We start from the raw sequence: 9,338 nt of genomic DNA on the forward strand, positions 1-9,338 counted from the left end.
ACAGCATAATAACACATCTTTCTCCCCCTTTGTCATCTCAAAAAGTTTACTTCTATGAAAGAGAAAATACATGCCAATTCATGAACTATTAGAGAATGAGAATTTAAAGGGCAATAAAATAGGAAATATGGCATTGTATAGATGACAGAAGTCAAAACAGTAGATAAGGAAAATATGAACATAACTAGCAGATGTTAGACAAAAGCATAGATCATGATAAAGACTTCAAAAGAAAAACGACATAAGTAAAAACATGGCTAAAAAAAAAAAAAAAGCTTCTTCAAAGCAGATAAAACAAGTAAGTGCACAAAAAGAGTTTTTAGACGAGGTGATATTGTTCTAAGTAGAAGGAGGAGGGGGTTCAAGGCCTTTTCGAAAGGCTTCAAAGTCTTCACTGATATGAGTGACAGTCATAAGCACTTCGTCAAGTTGTTGTTGGTGTTCAAGAGTGGTTTGTTGTTCTTGAAGAGTGGCTTGATTTTGACGAGAAACATTTAGAAGTTCCAATAAAAGATCATGATTTGAGCGATGTGCAACTGGAACATCCTCATCTTCAGCACTGTCATGGCTTTCATGTTCTTCCTCATCCCCATCATCAACATCCTCAATCTCTTCTCCACGAGCTCTAGCCTCTTCGAATCTTCTTTGCCTAGGATAAAACCACATACCATCGGGATCCCTTTTTAGCCCCATTGTGTCTAGATTGAAAGCATCAAGGATATCTCTTGGGCCTAGTTTGGCTGATTCACTTTTGTCAAGTGGAATTTTGTTAGCCATGAAAATGTGAGTGAGAACCATGGCATAGTGGAGTGGAGTGTTTTTCTTTTTCTTGCATACCAACATGTGATGAAAGATAATGTAGGCCAAGTCAAAATCTTTTCCATTTAAGACACACCAAATCAGAAAGATTTCCATGCGAGAGACTTTTAAGCGACTGCCGGTTTTAGGAAGAATGGAGTATGCAATAATTTTGTGGATCAATCGAGCTTCCATAGTCAATTGTTTGGATTTGACTTCTTTGATATTGGTGGTGCGGGAATCATAGCTCATTTGGCGAATGGCTGCTAGTTTGTCAAAATCTTTCCCAGTGAACCATTTTTGAGGAGAGTAGAATTGAATACCATCATCCATAAAATGAAAGATTTTGGAAATGCTTCTAACATCAAGATCGAATTCCACTCCAGCCACATAGCATTGTAACTTCTCTACACCAGGCACTTTCTCAAGGTGGGTGTAGAATAACTGAACAAGTCTTGGATAATACTTGTTTTTCATCCCAACAAATGACCCAAGGCCAATAGCATTAAAGAGATTGTAGGTGTTGAGGTTGAGGTCATCACAAATTGTGTGTGACAGAACCTTTCCTTTGGCCACTTTCCTATGAAGAAATTCTTTCTCATATAGCCTCTTGTGAGTAGGAGTTCTATATAACTTTGTGGCAGAAATTTGAATTGGACTTGGAGGAGGAGTTTGTTCATTTGGGATAGAGTCATGAGATTGAGTGATCCTAGTTTTGCCACGAGAAGGATTCCTTCTACGGGAGGATGATGCCATGGAAACTCAGTAGGGACATAAACAAGTCACAATTTAAAAACTAAACTTATATTAATTTTGAAAGATATGGAGGCATTTTCAAAAGACTTTGAACAAAAAAATTTCATATCTAGACAATTTGGAGAACAAAACAATAAAATAAACTATGTTTGAAAACCAAAAAAAAAAAAATTGTGAGCAACAATGTGATTGTCGTTGGATTTTGAAAAATGAATTTTGAAATGTAGACTTAAAATGGAATTTTAATGGAATAAAATTAAAAAGAAATGAATTCACAAAGCAACCCCCAAAAAAAAATTTGCTGAAAGTATTAATTTTCTAGGGTTTGATAGAAAATTAAGTCTTGAGAAATGTTGAATCAATTATGACAATTCATGTGGAATTGGTAAAATATTATGGAAATGTAAACCCAAGAGGGAAATTCAACATAATCCACAAGAAAATGCTTAGATTCATGAAGCAAGACCAAAATTTTGGATCAAAATATGACATTTCTAGGGTTTGAACATGTAATGTAAAGGAGATTAAACCAAAATTTTGTTCAAAATTGAAAGGAATTCATGCAACAAAATTCAATTTAAGATGAGTTTAAAGCAATTCATGGAGTATTACATCAAAGCATGGATCAATACATATATATGATAGATGAAATAATGAAGAAAGGAGAACAAATGAGGTTGAAGTTTTTACCTGAGATGAGGAAATTCTTGCACAACAATGAGAGGAGAATGAATTAGGATGCAGAATAAAGGCCACTTGATATTATATGATGGATGAAATCATTTTGAGACCTTAAAATTTGAAGCACTCATACTCATGGTGAAGGAGCTCTCACGGTTTATACTCTCTGGAATTGGTGAATATAATGCCTAAAAAGCTACTGCCGAGAGGATTTAAGGAGACATATCAGATTGGAGCCGGCTCATGGGAAATTGGAGCCGGCTCAAGAGCTTTTTGGAGCCGGCTCTTGATTTTTTTGGAGCCGGCTCTTGATTTTTGGAGCCGGCTCTTGATTTTTGGAGCCGGCTCTTGATAAGTTTTGAGAGATCCCGAGAGTTTGGACATGGATACAGGTTTTGGGGAGCCGGCTCATGAAATTTTGTGATCCGGCTCTAGAGATACCGAGAGTTAGAATTCGTGATTTTCTTGGATGCAGGTTGGAGAGGCGGCTCTTGAATAAGATGATCCGGCTCTTGTTTTCTATAGAGGCGGCTCTTATTTAGATTGGAGCCGGCTCTGCTGCTGCTACTTCATTGCATGACATTCTGCTCTGTGATCATTCCAATTTCTCTTCTGAGTAGACAGAATCTCTCCTCTTGGAGTGGTTTTATGAAGATGTCAGCTAATTGCTTTTCAGTAGTCACAAAAATAAGATCAATATCACCCTTAGAAACATGATCCCTAAGAAAATGGTATCTAATTTCTATATGCTTTGTTCTTGAATGCTGAATAGGATTTTTAGAGATGCATATTGCACTTGTATTATCACACATAATAGGAATGTGATCAAAATAGAGTCCAAAGTCTTCTAGTTGTTGTTTAATGTAAAGTGTTTGAGCGCAACAACTACCGGCTGCAATATTCTCGGCTTCCGCCGTTGATAGAGCTATGGAATTTTGTTTCTTGCAAGACCAAGATACTAATGATTGTCCAATGAAGTGACAAGACCCGCTAGTACTTTTTCTATCAACTTTGCATCCACCAAAATCAGCGTCCGAGTAACCAACAAGGTCAAAAGATGTATGTCTAGGATACCAAAGTCCCAAGAATGTGGTATAGCTCAAATAGAGAAAGATTCGTTTAACGGCACATAAATGAGATTCTTTAGGACATGATTGAAAACGAGCATATAAACATACACTAAACATGATATCCGGTCTACTTGCGGTTAGATATAAGAGACTACCAATCATACCTCTGTATTTTTTAATATCTACATCAGTGCCTTTTTCATCTTTATCAAGTTTCAAAGATGAGCTCATTGGAGTATGGGCATGTTTGACTTCCTCCAAGCCAAATTTCTTTAGCAAATCTTTAACATACTTAGATTGGCAAACAAAAATGCCATCAAGTGTTTGTTTGATTTGCAATCCTAGGAAAAAAGTAAGTTCACCAATCATGCTCATTTCGAATTCATTCTGCATACTAGAAGCAAACTTTTCACATATCACACTATTGGTTGATCCAAAGATAATATCATCAACGTAAATTTGAATGACCAATAAGTTGTTATCGATGGTTTTAGTGAAAAGAGTATTATCAATTTTACCTCTAATAAAACCATTAACAAGTAGAAAACCACTTAGTCTTTCATACCAAGCTCTTGGAGCTTGTTTCAAACCATACAAGGCTTTTGATAATTTGAAAACATGGTTTGGGTAATTATAGCTTTCAAAGCCCGGTGGTTGATCAACATATACTTCTTCTTCAATGATACCATTTAAGAAAGCACTTTTTACATCCATTTGATATAACTTGAAGTTCTTATGGGATGCAAAAGCAAGGAGCATTCTTATAACTTCAAGTCTAGCTATGGGGGCAAAGAATTCCTCATAATCAATTCCTTCTTCTTGATTATATCCTTGAGCAACAAGCTTTGCCTTGTTTCTTACTATGATTCCCGATTCATCCTTTTTGTTCCTAAATACCCATTTTGTGCCAATGATAGTTTTGTCTTTAGGCCTTGGAACCAAAAGCCAAACTTTATTTCTTTCGAATTGGTTAAGTTCTTCTTGCATGGCCAAAAGCCAAGATTCATCATTTTCGGCTTCATGAATATTTTTTGGTTCAAGTTGGGAAACAAAAGCTACATAATTGCAAATATTACTTATTTGAGATCTAGTTCTTACACCTTTAGATGGATCACCGATAATTTGATTTATTGGATGATTAAGCACTTGCTTCCAAGCCTTAGGAGGAGTGTCTTTATGAGAGTGACTTTCTTTTGGAACATCTTTGGAGAGATCTTTATAAGAAAGACTATTTAAATCAAGATTTTCAACATTCTTTTCAATCTCAACCACATCTTCATTTTCATCCAATGAGCATCTAAGAGGGGATAATGGTGATTCATCAAATACAACATGTATTGATTCCACAACCACTCGTGTTCTTTTGTTAAACACTCTAAATGCTTTGCTACGAGAAGAGTATCCTAGGAAAATACCTTCATCTGATTTAGGTTCAAATTTTCCTAGATTATCTTTGTCATTTAACACGAAGCATTTACACCCAAAGACTTTAAAGTATCCAATATTTGGTTTCCTTTTGTTCCAAAGATCATAAGGAGTCTTATTAAGGAGTTTTTTAATGATGACTCCGTTTATGACATAGCATGAGGTACTAACAGCTTCGGCCCATAGAGATCTAGGAGAATTATGTTCATTTAACATAGTCCTAGCCATTTCTTGGAGAGACCTATTTTTCCTTTCAACAACTCCATTTTGTTGAGGAGTTCTAGGAGCCGAAAGATTATGATTGTATCCATTTTCATCACAAAATCTTTCCACATCTTGGTTGTCGAACTCTATACCTCTATCACTTCTAATGGACTTGATCTTACATTCTTTTTCGTTTTCGACTCTCTTACAAAATTTAGTAAAGATTGTATGAACCTCATTTTTATGTGTAAGGAAAAATACCCAAGTGAATCTAGAGAAGTCATCCACAATGACAAATGCATAGAGTTTTCCACCAAGACTAGCAATTCTCTCCGGACCGAATAAGTCCATATGAATTAATTCTAGTGGTCTTGAAGTTGTTATATCCTTTTTCCTTTTAAATGATGACTTGATTTGCTTGCCTATTTGACATGCGCTACAAGTTTTATCTTTAGAAAAATTAGTCTTTGGGAGGCCTTTGACCAATTCATTCTTAGATAGTTTTGAAATCAAATCCATACTAGCATGACCTAACCTTCTATGCCACAACCAACTATCCTCATTTGAGGATACAAGACACTTGACATCTTGATCGTGTAGTTCACATAAAAGCAAAGAATATACATTACCATTTCTTAGAGCATGGAAAACTTCAACATTATCCTTTTTGACAATGCATTTGTCCGACTTAAACAAGACATCATATCCTTTATCACATAATTGGCTAATACTAAATAGGTTATGTTTTAAGCCCTTAACAAGTAACACATCATCAATAGATAGGGAGGAGGAGATACCAATAGTTCCAATGCCAATGACCTTGCCTTTTGAGTTGTCACCGAATGTGACGCTTCCTCCTTTATGAGGTTTGATGGAGTGAAATTTTGATTGATCTCCCGTCATATGCCTTGAACATCCGTTATCAAGAAACCATTTGTCCTTGGATAAATATGGAGACTTCAAGCAAACCTACAAAAGGAATTTGAATAATCTTCTTTTGGTACCCACATTCTCTTGGGTCCACGAGAGTTAGGAAGAGGTGTATAAGTCCCTTTAATAACCCAAACTTCTTTTGTCCTACATGGCCTAATAGGACAATGATTGATCTTATGTCCTATTTTTTTAACAATAATTACATTGTGGACTAAAAGAGGAATTTTTAACAAAGTAATTGTTCAAAGGTTCTCTTTTTTTCAATAAACAAGAGTCTTTGTTGTGAGGATCAAATCCAAGTCCATCCTTGGCATAAGCATTTCTTTGCTTTCCAAGTATGAGACCCAAATTTTCTCTACCTTTTGTGAATTTTGCTAAGGTCTCAATTTGATCTTCAATCATAATTTTTAATGATTTATTTTCAGAAATTAAATCTATTGAAACCGATTCTTTAGCTAATTCTTTTTCCTTTTTCAATGCTTCATTTTCAAGTTGAAATTTTTCAAGGTTTTGAGAGATGATATTCTTTTCCCTTTTTAGAGTAGCACATTTTTGAACCATTTTGCCTAATTCATCATGCAATTCTCTAAAGGCATCTAGCAAGTAATTGTGTGCATCAACCAATTCATCATAAGTAGTTTCCAAATTAAATGAGTCATGATTAGAAATTACCTCATCGTCATCGGCCATGAGACAAAGATTAACCAATTCATTGAGTTCATCGTTACTTTCGGATCCATTTGAATCATCATTCTCCCATGTAGCTTGCATGGCCTTTCTTTTCTTTTTCCTTTCCTTTTCATTTTTATAGGCATAGCAATCGGATTTGAAATGCCCCGGTTTTCCACAATGGAAGCAAGTAGGTGCTTCTCTTTTTCCTTGCTCACTAGATGACCCATTTCTTTTGAAGTTGTTGCTCTTTTGGAACTTCTTCATTTGAAGGATTCTTCTCACGGTTTTGGTAATGAGAGCAACTTCTTCTTCTTTTTCATCATGAGGAGCCTTATCAATTGCAACTTCTTTGGTAGTAGCTTGTAGAGCTATATCCTTCTTTTGAGTTTCTTCATCTCTATCATTCATTTCTAGCTTGTAAGCCATTAATGAACCAATGAGTTCGTCAATGGGAAGTGTGTTAAGATCTTTGGCTTCTTGGATGGCGGTCTTCTTTACTTCCCAATTCTTTGGCAAAGATCTAAGGATTTTTCTTACATTGTCGGATGATGTATATTTTCTTCCAAGAGCTTTCAAAGGATTAACAATGTTAGTAAAACGAGAGTACATTTCACTAATAGTTTCTTTGTTATTCATGATAAAAAGTTCATATTTATGGACAAACATATTCATTTTGGATTCCTTAACATGACTAGTACCTATATAGGTAACTTCAAGTTTATCCCAAATTTCTTTAGCCGTTTCGCAATCCGAAATTCTATTGAATTCGTCTTTGCTTAAGGCACAATAGAGATTAATGATAGCCTTGACATTACATTGTATAAGCCTACGGTCATTGAGGGTCCATTCAATATCGGGTGTTGGAACATTTTCACCCTCTACTATCTTGGTTGGAACATGGTCTCCTTTTTCTACGGCTTTCCAAACATCTACATCTATGCCTCTTAAGAATGCTCTCATTTTGATTTTCCAATAGTTGTAGTCACTTCCATCAAACCAAGGGGGTCTATTGTTAGATTGACCTTCTTGATGAAAATTTGTATTGGTCATGATCGTTCTCTAAGATGATTAATCTTTTTCTAGAGATTAGGCTCTGATACCAATTGTTAACCACTAATTGACTCTAGAGGGGGGGTGAATAGAGTCAATGGCCAATTTTCGCAATTTATGAAATTTGTTTTACAACAACTATTATGCAATGATTAATTGAAAAATTCAAGCAATAAAAAGCACAAGTATAAAAGAGATAGAGATAGGAAGATGCAAACAATGAACTCGGTGATTTAGCGAGGTTCGGAAACTCATACTCCTCGGCTCAAGATCCCCCTTGAGACTTCCCAAATTCACTAGAGCTTCTCCTTAATGGTGGAGAGCAAACCTTCAAATTTGAAGCAAGACCTTGCTTCTTTTCCTTGCTAGGAGAACACCCTTCTCCTAGGCTTCTTTTGGGTCACACCAACCCTTACAAGATTGTAGCAAAGTTTGTAATTGAAATACAAGAATCTCTCTCAATAGATATACAAGTGTAAGCTCACAACTAGAGAATATCAGAATATTAATGAAGCTCAAGTTCTAGGATGAGAGAATGTAGTGATGGTTGAAAGTGAAAGCTCAGAGAAGAATTTAAATGGCTTATTGAATGCTCTCTTGAATGTATTATCCAGTGGTGTAACTACTTCAGTAAATGAGCCTTCCTTATATAGATAACCGTAGCTTAATATGTCTATTAGAAGTAGTTGGAAGACTTAAATGCAGAAAAGTGCCGTTGTAAATTCAAATTACTTAGAAGAGCCGGCTCTACAAAAAATTGGAGGAGGCTCCAATAAATGGGAGGCGGCTCCAATAACTGGGAGGCGGCTCCAATTCACAAAATGCATTCTACGACACACAATTTGGCTACTGGAGTGCAAAGAGCAGGCTCCTACATTTGGGAGGCGGCTCCAATCCTTGTATAAGACTAAGAATGAAACACATCTTGTTTTGTGCACTTCCTATTATGAGAGCATGCATAAGTAAAGTTCATGGAAAGATTTTAGGCCTTCTAAAATCTGATTTTTAGAGAAAATATGCATGAACCTAAAAAACTTGAGTTTCAGAAGATATTCAAATATGCTTTAACATTTAAATCTAAAGCTCTCACCATCCTATCTACCCTTTTCTCCATTCCCTGACCATGATCTTTTGAGCTTGATGAATACTTGCTTTCTTTCTTGAAATTGTTTGATTGATCTTTGAAGTTTGAGTCTTTCTTTGATTTCTTGCAATCTTTGAGGCTTCATTGAGTCCATAGCTTGAGTACTTGAATGCTTGAAATGGCTCATCTAGCTCATCATATAAGATATGAACTATATATAACTCAATGAAAATATTAGTACATAAACATCATTAATGGCTTGTAATCATCAAAACTTTTAGATAAAAATTCTTAGGCCAACACTTCCTATCTGTTAAAGCGTGCAAGGTTGCTTATTTTTATACTGTTTATTCCATTTGCTCTACGGATCAAATTATGCAATTAGAGAGTTTAAAATCCCTTAAAATTACTTTCAAAATTCTCAGTCCAGTCCTTGAAACAATTCAAAATCCCAAACACGCCCAAAATAGTGCCCAAACAATTCCGGAATACAACCAAACGAGGCCAAACCAAGGGAGCTTGCTCCCTAATCAATAGAGCAGGCTCTATGCACCTTAGAGACGGCTCCCTAGCCCTTGAAGCCGGCTCTATGAAGGGGGGAGCCGGCTCCCAACCTCCTGGAGCCGGCTCTCTCCCTCTTTGAGAGCCTTGTTCCCCTTTCAGCT

This window comes from Cornus florida, unplaced genomic scaffold (assembly GCF_030987335.1).
Source record: "Cornus florida cultivar Cherokee Brave unplaced genomic scaffold, ASM3098733v1 CherokeeBrave_3.0.0_Hap2_Chr11, whole genome shotgun sequence".
In the NCBI taxonomy this organism is placed as follows: domain Eukaryota; kingdom Viridiplantae; phylum Streptophyta; class Magnoliopsida; order Cornales; family Cornaceae; genus Cornus; species Cornus florida.